The 17,203-nt window shown below is 38.6% G+C and overlaps 1 protein-coding gene across 4 annotated transcripts in view; it reads left to right on the forward strand.

Moving 5' to 3' along the window:
- Positions 1-17,203, forward strand: part of LOC134541023 (adenylate cyclase type 2-like) — a 469,698-nt gene that overhangs the window by 39,024 nt on the left and 413,471 nt on the right. For 3 of the 4 annotated variants that reach the window (XM_063384159.1, XM_063384162.1, XM_063384161.1), the window contains exon 2: positions 9,923-9,963. The exons of the other annotated variant lie outside the window; for it this stretch is intronic. The gene's annotated coding sequence lies outside the window, so the exon portion shown is untranslated. The remainder of the gene's footprint in view (positions 1-9,922; positions 9,964-17,203) is intronic. 4 annotated transcript variants of the gene reach the window in all.

The raw sequence follows: 17,203 nt of genomic DNA on the forward strand, positions 1-17,203 counted from the left end.
GTTCACCCTCTCATTTTATTCTCCCACATGTAAAATGGTCTAGAATTTTTTTTGGCTCTATTTAAAGTGAATTTAGGGGTCGCTACCAGCATTTAAAGTTTATAAAATTACCAATATTGCAGCACATGAATTTTTAATATAAGGAAATAAGTAATTTTAAAATACTTGAGCAACCAACCACCACTTAACACGTTAAAGGGAACATTGTCGTGCTGAGCCTCCCCTCCAAGCCACATCACCCCTCCCCCTCCTCAAAATCCCTCATTTACTCCTCTCCAACCAACCCACAGCCGAGGTCATGTGTGAGTGGCCTGTCAGTACCTGTCTGGGCAGTGTGCCTGTCTGATCTGTGCAGTTGTTCATGTAGCTTATCCAGTGTGTTTTTAAAAGTAATTATGATTGTGAGTGTGTGGTTAAAGTTGGTTATTGAAAGTGATTTTGGTTTGTGAATTCATAGTAAGTGTTTTTCATTCATTGTTTAAATAGTAAACCAAATAATTACACAACAAAATAAAAAATATTATTTACTTGAAAAGTTTTTATCTATGTATGCTGCAAATTTATGAATTTAAACTGAAAAGTCATATAATTTATGGTTACTAATTTTATAACTATTAGTATTTACCATGGAACATAGTAAAAACTCTGCAATTTCTACAAGGAAAAAGACAGAAATATGGTTGGTCGGACAGATGTCTGAAACGTTCGTTCATACCATACTTTCATCTAACGGTAAAGCAAAAGATTCGTGAAGCTGCTTATTCGACCTCTAAAGATTTGCTAGCCGTTTGGAATAAGGCTAGGATACCTACCAGACAGCAAATACATGTTGTTGATAAAGTAGAAAAGTTATTCAAAGAGTGGCAGAATCTGAAGAAAAATAAAGAGAACAAATCTAAAAGATCAGCAGTATTAAGACTAAAAGAAGAAACATGGAATTACAATTTAGATTACTTATTTGATGTAGCGCATGCAAAGGCACTGGAAATGATTCAAATTCAAGAAGATAGAGACTTTTTAGTGTTGCAGCGTGAAAAAGGACGTCCAGGGAAAATAGGTGGCATTGACAAGAAGCTATCCAAGAAGGAAGAAGAGCAAGAGCGTAAAAAGGCTCGAATGGAGGTGCTTAAGGCAAAAGAATGTGATAGTATTAAGGCAATCACGTGTAAATCAGAAATTCCTAGCATTTTTTCCGATGATGAATCCTCACATGATTACGACAGTGACTTTGAGGGCCCTTCAACATCTAAATCTGGGGAAATACAAAACATAGGACTAAAGAAAAGAGAAAGAAAAAATCTGCTTAACAGAGAATTGACTACAAGCTTGGATGTTGCAAAAATAAGTGATCGCAAAGCAGCTCTTGTCCTTACATCCACTTTAAATCGGCTGGGACGTGATCCTACAAAATATAATCTAAATTTTTCTTCTATACGCCGCCAGCGAGTTGAATGCAGACAGAGCATAGCAGAATATATAAAAAAAGGAGTTTTCAGCTGCTGTACCTTTAACTGTGCACTGGGATGGGAAAATGTTAGAAGATATTACAGGACAGGAAGTAGTCGATCGTCTTCCAGTTTTAGTTTCAGGGAAAGAAATATGAGGAAGTCAACAGTGTTTTAGCAAAAAAGGCATTGAACAAAATTTGTGGCCATTTATGGCACATTTCTGAAGAACTGATTGCTCTATCTTTTTTTGATGATAACGTTGCAAATACAACAAAGAAAAAAATGGTGGAAGCACGGAATAAAGAAGGAGCTGAATTCTCTCCAAAGCGCATCACTGTTGACCTGGACACTATTAATAAGAAAGGGCTGAAGGATTTTGTCAGCAGTAAAACAAAACGATTCTTTTCCATCGCCGGAATCGATTCAAAGTTTATTGAAAAAAACATTGAAGATTGGATTAAAGACGAAGAATATGTCAATATGAAAGAAATAGTGAAGTCATTCAAGGTAGTAAATGATACTGCAGAGAGAGGAGTGTCCCTTATACAAGAATATAATAAAATTCTTATTCCTAATGAATACCAGAAACAGTACATTTTATTACTTGTAAAATCATTCAGGCAGAAGTATCCAGACTACAAAAAATCCACATTGTTGTCTGCCTAGTGGACTATAGCAGTTGGTTAGGTTTGATTTGAATAGTTTTCAAAAGACTGTGTCTGTACGTATTTTTATTGCATCATTACGTTAAAACAAAAAATTATACTCTTCGTTAAGAATATAAAATATATATATATAATTTCAGACACATAATATATATATAAAATATATATATAATTTCATCACTGTATTACAAGACCATGTTTGATATAAATTTGTAAGGAAAAGAAAATAATAATAATAATTTGCCAAATTTTGTTTTTTTTTACCATTTACCAGTTATTTTATTATGTAATTAAAAACCAAATTGAGATAATTTTAGTATTTAAATTAGGTTTTAATAACATTTTTATGCTGAACAATCACAAACAACTGGGTTGTGATAAAAAATATTAATTCCCTAAAAAAAATTTTTTTTTTGAAAAATTTTAATTTTGCAATATTTTTTATAACTTCAAAGCTTGGTAGCAACCCCTAAAAATTGTCAAAAAAAATTGAAAAAAAAATATATTTTGTTTCTCTCATCAGGTAGAACAAAACGGTGGGGTGAACTACAGCAAAAATAAAAATAAATTTTTTTTGGTCTTTTAAGCATCACCCTTATATATATATATATATATATATATATATATATATATATATCAATCATAAAATCGTTTCATCACAAATCGGTGCATCCATCATAAAATACATAACCTATTACTACTTATAAAAAATAGCTATATAATAATACTAAAAAAATACTTTAACAATTCCCCCGAAAAATTATAATTTGATCATATACTTCGGAGCTCCGAAAATTAAATATAATTACCAAAAAGGCATTAAAAATATATAAGAACATAACTCCGCTAGACTATCAAACTTGACTATATTGTCGATTGAACAAGAATTGGCTGCTAATATTGATTTTGACAAAGCTATTTCTGACTTCGCTGCTCATAAGGCCCGTAGAATCCGCTTGTAAAACCGCTCATCCTATTTTAACTTCAATAAAAGGTACCTCATTGTATGTGAAATTTAATTTTAATTAAGCACCTATAGAATGGGGGCGGCAAAATGGGTTTCCCGCCCCAGGCGCCGAGATGGCACGCTACGCCACTGCATGGTAAGTAGGTGTTCCAAAGATGATTTTTTTTTCAGCCTGTGTTTGAAATTAGTTAGGTCTTTTGATTTTCGAATGGATATTCGTAGCAATTACACAGTATATTTTCTTTTAAAGTTACGAACATTGTTTTTGGAAACCAGCTGCCAAGATTTTTTGTAAAAGTATGGAAAAAAGCTTCTGTACATTACATTATATTTATAGAGAACAATAAAAGAAGAAAATTCTGCATTCTACAAATGTGTTTGTAAACAGACAATATGTTTTTAATGTTGCAATATATGGCTTATTATGGCACAATACGTGGCTTATAAAGTCACAATAAAATTCGCTGTACGTATATAAAGTCACAAAAAAATAGCTTGCAAGGTCACATACATGTCTTTACTGGTGTGACCCGGTTGTATCTTTCAATTATTTATTCCTGTAATCGTACAGAAGACACAGGTTTACAAAAAAAATTGTTACTTTGAAAACATTTGTACTTTTACAAAAAGAAATAGATTGGTTCCAATCACAACTTTTTTTTGTGTAAACATTAGCGCTCTGTATACGACATTTGGTTGGAGTAATTTTCTGAAAATGGAACGGAAGTCGATGAACGGAAATATGACACAAAGATGGCGGACCCACATGTAGCAACATAAACCCGTACATAGTCACTTTTGTAAACATTAGGTGTGGCAAATGGAACTTTATGGTAGTGAAACTACCCCGGAATACATTTGGCAAACTAAAGTCGTCATAGTGAAAAGTAATCTGAAGTTTTAAAATACCTAAGAAATTAGGCATTGCAATTATTGGAATACAGATTCTCCTTTCAGTATGTGAGCGGTCTCGGTAACACAGCAGTCGAGCGCGCGCTTTTTAACATCAAGGCAATAGGCACGTGGTACAAATCTCGCCTCTGGAACGTTTTTACTTTTTTTTATTAAATAATATTATGTAATATTAATTTTGAATAAGCTCAAAAATGGTGAAATTTTTGTTTGTAGGAAGTATTAATAAAATGAGTTTAGCCTTTTTAAAATGAAAAACAAACATATACTTTGTTTTATAAATATATTCTAAAATGTTTCAGGTTAATATTGTTACGATCGCGGGTTCGTAAAGGATAACCCTTTTATAGATTTTTATCACACGCAGTTTTATATTGATTTCCAATATTTACATCACTAACAATCTTCTAAAATGCCTAATAATTAACTACACTTAAAGAAATGTATCTTCCCCAGTCACTCGGTTCTAACAATTCACACACCTCGCTGGGCCGCACCTCTGGCGCAACTCTCGCCGCAGCACCCCTCGTGGATCACAGCCGCGGGACTCCGCCGCCGCCGTCGCACTTGCCTTCGCCGATGTTCCACCCGACGCACAGTGGGAGATTTGCCCGAAAACGTGGTCAAAATGTAAATCGCGAACTTAAAATCCCGACGAAACTGGCGATGTGGTAGTAATGTTAGATCATCCCTGCATGGGAAACCGGATATGGCAATGAGAAATTCCCATATCCTGAGGTTTCACGGAAAATGACAAGTGAGGGTAGAGTGAGTTGGGTGTACCTAACTATGTTGAAGATAATTCCATGCTGTACTAAAGTGAATGTCGCGGCCGTAAAAATTGATATTTTTAAGTTCTGAAAAATGGATGCAATTCCTGGAGATATGGCGTCTATATCGCTGCCTTATGTTGTTATATATAAAGCTGTAATGTTTTTTGCTTTATTTTCTAAAGCTACTTTGTGAACATAATGAAAATTTAGTTTTATCATATTACATCGAGGCTTTTAGTTGGGTATGCCACATTATGCACCTTTCTTTCGAAATAGAGTGTTTAGTTTATTGTTTTAGTAATACGAATTTACAATAACTAGCTGCTAATATGTGCTACCCTTTGTGTAAGATATTTTTTCCTTCATTGCTGCACTGGTGGCGACTCCCTGAGGCTATGGCGGGTCTAAGCCGACCCATCATTGTCGACAATGTGCATAGCCCGTTCAATACCAGATGCCTTTTTTCTTATTCTTTCATAAGTTTCACTAATTGTCAGTTCATTCTCGACATCGTCATCGATGTATGTTAAAGTCTGGAGAAGTTTACTAGTGGTGGTCTAGCCTTTCAGAAATCTTTGATGAAAACCACATGTAGTGTTGGTATAGTGCGATTTTTTTATTGATACGGAATTTTTTACTACTGGTAAGAAACAAATCTAAAGTCCTTCAAAGTTGTTCACTAAGAAGGACAATTCTTTTAGATTTTCCAGCTGTAAAATAACCATTTAATGATGGGTGGGTACACACAAACCCATAAGGAATTTATTAAGTTTATGTCTTGTGTTGTTTTACAATTCAATTTTTGTTATCTAATGAGATGAAGAAACTTCCTAAATTAGTTCACGAGACTGTATGGAATGAAGAAATGGCAACAATTGAGAAATTTGAGCGAAGTTTAACAGCCTAGGTCTTCAGTGCCAGTGACTGTGATTTGGGGTAGAATCGAAGCATGAATGGAATACAATAGTGAAATGGGAAGCACTCCGAGAAAACTAGCTTTTCTAGGGCCAAGTCAGTTACATTTCCCCCCTTAAGAAATTCCGGATCGACCATAACCAAGAATGAATCCCGCGAATAAGACATTATTCCTAAGGGTCTACTGTTGCGAACGCAAATTAGCACTGAACAAAGAACTTGTAAACGAATTCACCAAAAACAACACAATGTAATGAACAATTTTCGACATCTTAATTATGGTAGAATTTTGTTGACTATTTCTTTGGTATTTTATTTTTTCACTATAACAGAATGGCATAAAAATATCAGTGCATTTTATTACACTATTGTAATTATATTCAACAAAATGGTATTAATAATTTGTGAATATTATGTTTTTAATATTCCAAATTGTTTTTCATCTATGTTACTCTATTCATACAAAAAATAATCCAAGAAAGGACTCCATTACTGCAAACCAATTTCCCTCTTTCCCTGATCTGAACATTTTTACCCGCCCAATGATTTTAATAAGTGCCATTGCATTGCAGTCAGGCAAAATTTTCATTTTAGGATCAGGAGAAGAAGAACTGGCATATACTAGGAGGGAGCTATTCTTAATGCTGAAGGGCTTTTTAACTTCAGATATAAGAACTAGTCTGGAACACCTACAGAAAGTGTTGTCTGAGAAACGGGGTTGCATTATAACAATACCTGCGAGTGCAAGGCCTGCTTTGTCCACGTTTTTTTCTAAGCTAAACACTAAATGTAAAGAATATTCAAGAAACATTGACTATTTTCTGAATAAAAATCAAGCATGGCTCAGCAAGAACATTTGTATTCCGGTAAGTAATCCCAGTTCTGGAGAGTCGGCAAAGAAACGTGGATGCCCTTCCGTGAAATTTTGTTCAAGTAGTGAACGAACGAAACGAAGGAGAACAGAGCAACTACGTACAAATGTAGACATGTCGAGGTTGTCTTATGCCACTCAGATGAGCCTTCGTTCATCTGGTAATATAGATACTGCCAACATAGTAAAAGACATAACCACAACTACCCCAACAAGAGCTTCGAAATATCGGAAGCGTTATATAGTATGCAAGTCAAGAAGACAATATCTGCAGATGAGGCTTTGTCTACAATAATTGAAGCTAAATTGAGTAGGCATCAATACAGTGTAATTAGATCAACAGCGCGAAAACACAACTGCAAATTGTATCCCTGTTATGAAGCAGTAAGGGAAGCGAAATCGAGGTGTTGTGCACCGCGTACGAGTATCACAGTTATTGAGAAAAGTGCAGAAGTGAAGTTTCAAATTCTGTTAGATCACACCTGTCAACGTATTTTACTAGTCAAAGAAGAAGTGATACAAAGTTTACATCCCGACGATGTGCGTGCATTAAGTTTAATTTGTAAATGGGAATGTGATGGGAGCTCGGAACACAATGAGTACAAGCAAAGATTCAACAACGATTCTGATTCGGATGAAAATGTGTTCTTAACGTCTTTTGTACCATTGCAACTTGTTTCTTCTGAACTGAAATCTCGGGACGAAATTGTTATATGGAAGAATCCGAGGCCTTCATCTCCCAGGTTTTGTAGGCCAATCAGACTGCAGATTCTCCATGAAAACACTGAATGCATTATAAGAGAAAAAAAACTATATCGAGCAGCAAATTGAATCACTTGTTCCACTGACTGTAACAATAAATGGGAATGAGATATCTGTTACATACAAAATGTTATTTACAATGATGAGCAATTTTCAATAAAATTACAAACATTTAATATGCATATTATAGACTACAAATTATATGTATTTTTTGTTATTTTAGCCTCTATAAGATGAATCGCCATTAACTAATTGATTTTAACATTAAATTCGTAATCAGCGACCTCGAAAACCCCTATAATGAAGTTTGTATGAAATAACATTGGTTTTTGTATTTTTGACCACGTTTTCGGGCAAATCTCCCACTGTGCGACGCCTCGCTCGGAACTTCGCTCGGAACTCCGCCGCGCCCGCGACACTATCGCCCGGAACTGAACTCTCTGCCCTGGAACCTTCGTCCAGAGACTTCGCCGCTCTATCGCCCGGAAAATCCGCCGCGGGAAAACTCCCGACTCCACTGAACTCACTCCCCGCCCTGGAACCAAGGACTTCGCCGCTCTCCCGCACCCACGGCACTATCGCTCCGGAAACTCCGCCGCGGGAAAACTCCCATCTCCCAGCTGAACTGAAATGAACTGTGAGGCCGGCGTCCCGGGCATATATATTGGCCCAGGTGCCCTTCTAGAATTCACGAGCGTGGCTGGGGCCTGTCGCGTCATTCCACGCCGACCCGACGGCAGAAATCTCTTGAAACACGTGTCGGCGGCTGCCAGGTGGCGCGCGAAACTCCCCAGCTGTCAGGTGTCGGGTATCAAACTATCATCGCCGCGCGGGGAGTGGAAAGGAGGGGGAAGAGCGGCGCTCCTTGTAGTCTTCCAGGCGCGCGCGGCGCATCTTATGTAGCGGCGGCCTCGTGACGTCAGTGGCCGTGTTGGGCTCCCAGCCAGCTCTGCACCTGCACGTGTCGCGGCTTTGCTCACGTTCGTAACAATAGAGTCTGAAGTAAAAAGTCAAACGTTTACGGGAACTTTATAGTATTAACTGTTTGGCGAATTTTAAGAACATGAGCATTTTTTAATCAAATTCTTTGTCGAAAATCAGGTACAATGCAGGTGTTAAGTATTTTTTCAAGTCTTTTATCGGAGCCGTGCTGCTACCTGTGCGAAATGGTGGCAAACGATGTTTACGATTCGGGCAGCGAATTCTAGCGGCGGGCGCATGATGCCTGTGTGATTCGCGTCTCGAAATTTCGGTATGTACTTGAAAAGCGAATATTTTATTGATCAGTATATTTATCACGCTCGGCATTATTTTAAAGTAGAGACCGGAAAAATTCGCGGTTTCATTTCGCGATAGGCTAGAATCTAAATGTGTTTAACTTTTTGCTTCTTCGGTGATTGGACCACCGGTTGTCTGAAGGACTCAGCTCCAATGAATAGTCCTCAACAAAAGAAGTATCGAATCAAAAACATTCTAGTTAGTAGGTTTCTCGAGTCAGTAACCAATGAGCAGATATAATTTGTCGGAGTGCGTAGAGGATCTTGGAGTCTATCCTGTAGGTCAATGAATTCGCGAATTTTTCCGGTCCCTATTTTAAAGAATCCTGCTTTAAATTTCGCTTCCGAGTTTCGTATTGTAAGTTTATTTGCTACATGAGAACACACGAATTTGCTCGTTACCGAGGTAAGATGTTTACACATCACTGGCGAGTACGTATATGCCATATTCCGACGTTTTAGTTCTGTGTTTTATTGTTATAACCACGATTATCTTACGGGTTATTCTCACTCCAGACTAGACTCCACTTGCCTATACATAATCAATCCATTTCCGAGTTCTCATTGGTCGATAACTAGGTCGTGTACTTTGGCGCGTTACTTGTGATTGGGTAACCCCTTCTTCTACTTGTTTATGACTGGTTCAGGATAGTCAAGGGCGTGTCCAGAACACTGCCGTCCAATCAACTTGAAGTGGATGTACATGTGCTTCTAGACGTCTGGGTCTGGGTCCATCCCTTTCAGGAAAAAAAAGAATTGAAAACTGAATAAGAAAATTATAGCAAATTTTTGTACATTTTTCTCCAGAGACATTATTTTATGATTTTTGTAATCCTTATAGTGTCCTACAATAATATATTTCTTCCTCATTGTAACCAGAAATGTCTGTACACAGAAGAGGCAGGAATATTGTGTTTCCAGTGCCGGTTTGCATACTTTTTACTGTAGTAGCTATGTCTGTCATAAAAATTTTACAAGTGTGTCTCATGTATTTAATAACATTTATATCGCCTACGTGTATTTATGACTTATTTTTAACGAAATCGTCAAAACTATTGACTTAGAAGAACATTTTAAAAACAATTAAATAAATACCAGAATATAAAACTTTGTTTCAAGCAAACCCTTACTTAAATTTCTATGTTTAAACGTTGGAGTTCTAAAAGTCTACTATTCCCTGATATTTTAGTGTGACAAACAACTTTTTTTAAAATTCAATTACAAATAAAACTTTTCATAAAAAATTGTATGTATAATGGTTGTGGCTCTAGCAATTTAACGTTAAGAGAAAGGAACTCAGTGTATTAATTATAGTATTCTTTTAACTTTCAGGAACCGATGCCCATTTTTTCTTGATTCGAGCAGTGCAAGAGGTGAGTTTATATATTAACGAACTCTAGAAATTCCGCCATATTGTATGACATCATGACCACTATCTTGGCCGCTATCTGTAACTAAACAATTATTAAATATAAAAAATATTCCTAGAATAAAACAAATGAAAATTTTTGGTTAAAAATATAAAACATCAAGTCACTCCCTTTGGAGTTATTGGTTCAAACCTTACACGTGCAATTAAAAAATGAATAATTTGTTTCATCTCTGGTGTCAACAAGAATGTTTTATTTTCTTATCTATTTAAAAACTAAGGTATTTGGAAGAGGTCTAGTTAGAGAAGACTCTAAATGTATCCCAAGCGAAGCATACACGCCTAATCATGCAGGGTTTTACCCACGCAGATGGGGTAGCAAGCAACATGTGCTAGTAGGGGATTGAACAAACATGGCAGTGATTGATACCATGAATAACTCATTTACTATCTAACTATACTCTATAAATTATTAAGTTTGGTCTACGTAAAACTCCTGGCTCATTCACGCAGGATGCATAAGTCATGCATTAAGCTAGCAGGTTGAATACAGTACAGAGAAGGATCGTCCAGAAAGTAGAGTTGGTTGGGCAGAAAAGAGACTACCAGGCATGTAGCGGTAAATTGGTCATTGCTTTCCGCATTCGTTTTGGGCTAAATTGAATTTTTGGGGAAGGCGTCCCTCGTTTCCCACCCGGCTGCCAGTCAGCCTGAACTTAATGCTAAAAAGTATTTAACGCTTATTAATTAAATTGATCTAACCTAACTAACGCTACTGTGGCGGTCCCACCTCAGCATTGCCCAGAAACAGCATGCGACCCGCTGGTACGTACAATAAGATTGACTCCTCACTTTCACTAAGGCATATATGGACACACAACCGCATACAATCCCCTTCCCCTTAATTATTTTTTTCCGAAACTCTTAGGAACCCTTACCTTACCCCATTCTCTTACTCCCTCGATTTCCCCATTCTCTTACATCCTCACCTTCCCTCATTCTCGTACCCCCTCTCCTTCCCCCATTCTCTTACATCCTCAACTTCCCCCATTATCTTTCAATCTCACTTTCCCCAACTGTTAGACTCACCTTTTACCCATTTTCTTACCCTTCACCTGCCCCATTCCTACTTTCCCACTTTCCCATTCTTACTCCCTCACCATCATTTCCCCCACGTTTACCCTACGAATACAGATTCACGGATCTGGACCACCCATTTCGCAGCAGCTAGAGCGCACCAGTCGCCATCTTTGTTTGCAATGCTTGCTACTAGTGTCGCACATTGAACACGTAGTTTGCTAGAGTCTATATTTATTCAGTTGTTACACATTAGATTGCCCTAGAATTAATCACCTGTAAAGTTGTCAACGACTTGCTGCCGAAGATCGTTGAATGGAATTCTGACTCATTCTGTTTGTTGTTGAAGCAAACAAACTTTTATCTTAGTGTACGCCAACCCCCGCATAGCTACAAGTGCAGCTAGTTTAAATTGTTTATATTCAGAATGTGTCTGGATTCGACCGACAAACGTCAGCTGCAGGTTCATTACGACAAAAATAGGTTGAAAACATCTATAAAATTAAGGTCTAAAGTGCTTCCCAAGGCTGTTATAAGTTCTTGAAATTGGAGATGAAAAACATTTTTATTGTAAACAGTAGAAAAGTATATAATATAGAACACTGAGTGTCTGAATTATGTTTAATTAAACGATGTTCTACAACCACTGCGAATTTTGTCGTTGTAACAAAATTAACTTGCCACAAAATGTAAAATATTAAATATTAAATAACGTGTAAAGTATTAAATGTTACCTTCAACTATTTATATTAAATTATTTTGCTACGTTAGCAAAATTCGCGGTGGTTGTAGAACTTTATTCCATTAAACGTACTCTAGAATCCCAGTATCATATCTTCAGTATTTTCTTTATTATTTACAATAAAAAATGTTCTTCAGCTCCATCTTCAAAGACTTTAAACCAGACTTGGGAAACACTTACGACTAAGTCGTATATATTTTGTCAACTTATTTTGTCGTGTTGAACCTGGATCATAAGTTGTTGGTCTAAATCAGACTCACTCTGAGTGTAGGTATACGAGTATCATTCAAATATAGACTTTTATAACGATTTATTGGTTATTTCTGAAAATACAAACGAAATACATTATTAATGTACATATTTTCCTTCACCTGAACTACATTTTCTCCACTGGATGGAAATATTTTTGATCCCTTCATGAAAAATAGGAGATGGTTGCCCCGGTAGCCAATTGCGCACGTACTGTTCGACCGCAGCGCTGTCTTCAAATGTTTCCCCTCCTGATGCCTCTTCGAGTGGACCAATCATATGGTAATCACATGGTGAAAAGTCTGGACTGTGTGGTGGGTGTTCAAGAGGTCGCTTTGATGTTCCACTTTACCACGACCGTTTCGAAACTTCTGGATCCAATGGCACACTCGGTTTTTTTTCTCAGAGTAGCACAGCCGAACTGTGCTTGGAGTGTCTTCACAGTTCAACTGGATCTCACACCTTCGCTGGCGAGAAGACCAGCAACTGAAGCCGGTGCTACCACAGCGACACTGACATGAGTGACGTCAGTGTGTGTCCCCTCTCCCCCCTCCCGCCAACGACTCCCCGCCCACGTCCACGTCACCACTCGAGTCGAATCAACCAAATTCCGGTTTATATCTGAATTATCTTCGTATATACGAGGTGTGATCAAAAAATATGGAAAATAATTTAATTACGAACAATACTAATAAGCAAAGGTACATAAAATTTTAACTAATCTCTTTCAAAATACTCATCTTGGCTAGCGATGTGCACTCATCCCAACGATGATTCCACGATTGGAAGCATTTTTGGAAGGTTTTTCGGAAGGGCCTTCAGCTGCTCTATCGTGGCTATCTCAATGCTGAGGAATCGTGTCAAAACCGTTTTTCCTTTGGGCACGACCGATTTTTCTGGTCTCCGTTTCGCAAACAAAACTTCATGTTAACGTGTTGTTGGAACTCAATGATCAGAGATAACGGAAATTTCACGCAATCGTTCAGTCGCAGGTTGTCACGCCCCTCTACGACCGTGAGCCAACGATGCCCTGCTAGGAGAGAAGCAATCAGGTAGTGCCAATAAACAAGGATAAAAATGTTCTCTTCGAGAAATCAACCAATGGGAAAAAGAACATGGTTTGAGCACACACATATGACTTTGAATTCTAACCTGAGGCCAGACGAATTTCCTGGTCCCTATTCCGTGATTTGCGACAGACACAGTAAACACGACCTCACTCTTCCGGCTCTGGAAGCCGACTGACAAGTCATAACTTGTTCAAACTCGACACTGACTATCTCAACTGATCAGGCTATCGGTCTAATTACTTCAGATAGATGAAAAGTCAGATTTTACTGCTATAACAAATTAATAGAGACTGGCAAATTTCGCGGATTCAATTACGTATAGGTTAGACTACATGATCCTATATGTACCCCGGAAAATTACATCTGCCCATTGGCTATTCACTCGTGAGACACGCCAACTGTGAGGCTTGCGAGAAGATACTTATTTTGTGGAGGGTTTAACATTGGGACAGAGTTCTTCAAGTAAACTCTGTTCCAATCACAGAAGCAGCAGCAATGTGAAAGAGTTTGGATTCTGTCCTATCGCGATATGAATCCGCGAATTTCTCCGGTCTCTACAAATTAAATTCCTCTTGTCACACCTCGTATGTGTTTTTAAATAGCGGTAGTTCCCGGTAGACGTGCAATCTTGTTGTTAGAACTCGCTGATGAGCAAAGCCTTGGGCGCATCCTGACCGCCAAGGACTTGAGAGTTCCGCGCGAACTTGCGACCTAGTTCTGCAACCAGCTACAGGAAACAATTACTCAACAGCTGCGGGTGTTTTTAAACTTTAAACACTTTGGTCGCGGAGCGAGATTGCACAATTTAATGCACGTGTCTATATAATAATACTGTTACGATTTACTGCGGGTTCGTAAAGGATAGCCCAATTAAAGATTTTTTATCACACACAGTTTTATTTATTGCCACTATTTACATTACTAGCTAATAATCTAAAAATGCCAATTAATCAATTGTACTTTAAAAAATGTTGCTTCCTCCAGTCACTCGTTTCTCACAATCCACACGCCTCGCTGGGTCGCACCTTAAACGCAACTCTCGCCGCAGTACCCCTCGTGGTCCTCCGTCGCAGGACTCCGTCGCCGCACTCCGCCGCCGCCGTCGCACTTCCCCTTCGCCGAGATCCCACTCGACGCCTCGCTCGGAACTTCGCTCGGAACTCCGCCGCGCCCGCGACACTATCGCCCGGAACTGAACTCTTCGCCCTGGAACCTTCGTCCAGGGACTTCGTCACTCTATCGCCCGGAAACTCCGCCGCGGGGGAAAACTCCCGACTTCACTCTCTCTCTCTGAACTGATCTCTCTGAGGCCGACGTCCTCTTTTTATATATCAGCCGTCATTTCTGGAACTCACGAGTGCGGCTGGGGCCAGTCGCGTCATTCCGCGGCGACACGACGGCAGAAATCTCTCGAAACACGTGTCGGTGGCTCGCGTAACTCCGCAGCTGGCAGGTTTCGGATGTCAAACTAACAGTGCCGCGCGGGGGGAGCGGAGGGCTGGAGGGAGATAAAGCGGCGACTCAGGTGCGCACGGCACATCTCATGTTACGGCGGCATGTGATGCAGCCCAGCTAACTCTGCACCTGCGCGTGACGTGGCCTTCCTCACGTTCGTAACAATACTATCCGAAGTACCCGGAGTTTCCCGGTTGTCATGGTACAAGGGAACATCATTACCGAGTTTCAAGTCTGCAGGACGTACACTTGAAAAACGGGGAAATTTGATTTTATTGCAAAATCTCGATGCATAAAAGCTACGTCTCAGCAAAACAGGGTCGCCAATTTTCAGCGTCATGTTGTGGGAAGGCAGGTGACCCCCTAGGCAAGACGTAATGGACGCACCAAACGATAGCGAGGTTAAAAGTTCAAACCATATATCGACGAAGTTCCAAACTAAACTGTTATTAGCGTCTTTAGTAGGTGTATATAGTTCATCCTGGGACACCGGTGGGTGGTGGGGGATCCGGGGATCCGTGGCGGCCATCTTGGATTACGTCACTTCCGGCGGCCATCTTGGAATACATCATTTCCGGCGGCCATCTTGAATTTGACATTGACCTTTGGCCCCCGGCGGCCATTTTGTTTTTTAGAACATCCCGACATTTCGAGTTTCATCCGCCATCTTGAAAATCTTTATTTATTATCCGATTTTAATAAAAAAAAATTTTAAATTTAAAAAAAATTAAATAATCAAAATTTTAAAATAAAATTTAAAAATATATTATTTAATAAAATTTTATTTAAAAACCCTATGCATCGAGTACCCCACTCCTCTACATTACTAATACACCATCTAGCCCCCCACTCCTATGTTACAATGACATCTTCATCGAACACCCCACTCATACCTGTTACAATTTTTCGCTACATTGCTTTCTTTTAAATAATTTATTATCAAAATAAAAAATATATACCATCGTTGTCTGCCGGAGGCAGCCATCTTATTTAGTGGAGACCGCCATTTTGATTTCATCTGATGGATGTTATCATCGGTTGTAGGTTTATAAAGTATGTTAGTGTACGTAAGGTCGAGTTCCTATCCCGTACCAGCATTATTATGATCCTTATAGACAAGAATCAACAAAAATCCACAAAATCCACTAAATCCACAAAAATCCACAAAAATCCACAAAATCCACAAAAATCACAGTCATTTTCGTTGTTGTAACCACCACTTTTTCTTAAAGTCTTATCATTTATAGGTTTTAACTAAAATATATGTTATCAATACTATCGTTGTGGATGTGATGGTTAAAGTAATGATAATTTAAAAAAAAAAACATTTATTACTCCATCTTAGCGGACCAGAAATGTTTCCGAGTCCTAACTCACAAGTAATATTCTCTCCTCATGTTTGCGTACTCAGGTTTTAAAAGTTGCATGGAAGCGGATATTTTTAATGTCTGCATATAATTACGTTCCTAAACAAGTTCATGTTTGCGGACTCGTGTTTTAAAGCTGCATGGAAGCAGATATTTTTAATGTCTGCGTATAATTACATTTTACAATTCTCTAAGACATTTATAAGTATTAGTACCTTGGATGATATAGGTGTTATGTCAAAAAATAAACAATATGTAGGTAAAATTGTATTTATTAAATTAAGAACATATTTTACACAGCAAAAATGGAGCAAAAACAGAAACTATACATAAAAAACTGAAACTTTACAACAAAAATGGAAACTATACAGCAAAAACATAAACTGTACAACAAAATGAAAACTATAAAACAAAAAACAGAAAAAACTATACAAAAAAAGGAAACAACTACAAAACTATTTATATCAAAAACTATTTACAGGAAAAAAAAATTATTCGTCGCCTCCAACATATCCGTGGGGGACTGTGTGGATACCATCTTCACAGATCAGCCGTTTGTCGTCCTCCCACGTTATGGCCAGCTTATTGCTGTACTCAGTATAGAGTATGTGCTGAGGGGAGCGAATTGCTCTAACGCCTGCCCTCATTGTGCGGTGGTCTTGCAGGGCATCCAGGTAGTCGTCGAATGTTATGTGTTTTTTGACCACACATCGCTGGATGCCCTTGGCCTTTTTCTCGCTCTTACCACCACACCTGTAGGCGTAGAGTTTGGCCCGTAGGCTTACAAACTCCTCCATCACTTCTCCCCCACATTCATCTTTGAATTTACCGACAACTTTCTTGTTGATGGGGGAGAAGCATGGGTGGTCGGAAGGGTAGCAGCTGGTGTCGAATTTAGCCATCAGTGTAGGGTCGGCTTTGAGGTCTGAGTAAAAGTCTGTTGTCTGGATCTCATACACAAAACTGTCTGTATCCATATACATCAGGTGAATATTGTCGTTGTAACGGGGTTTCATGGTATTGTAGTGGAAGTCGTACATGAGAGTCTTTGAAAGATCTAGTACGGCCAGTCCGGCATAGATCGGCTTGTCGAAAATGATGGTCTCGTGATTAAGGTGGACTAGAGACAAATTCGGTTCGTACATGGTACGGTCCTTGAAGGACGGACGACACACCAACTTCTTGAACCTCTTCTCGGAGCACACCAACTCCATTTTGAGCCTCCGCCTTTTATTTTCCATCAGTTTACCAAATGTCGAGTTCACAGCGAGCTTAAAGAACTCC

The sequence above is a fragment of the Bacillus rossius genome, chromosome 17 (genome assembly GCF_032445375.1).
Source record: "Bacillus rossius redtenbacheri isolate Brsri chromosome 17, Brsri_v3, whole genome shotgun sequence".
NCBI classification, from domain to species: Eukaryota; Metazoa; Arthropoda; class Insecta; order Phasmatodea; family Bacillidae; genus Bacillus; species Bacillus rossius.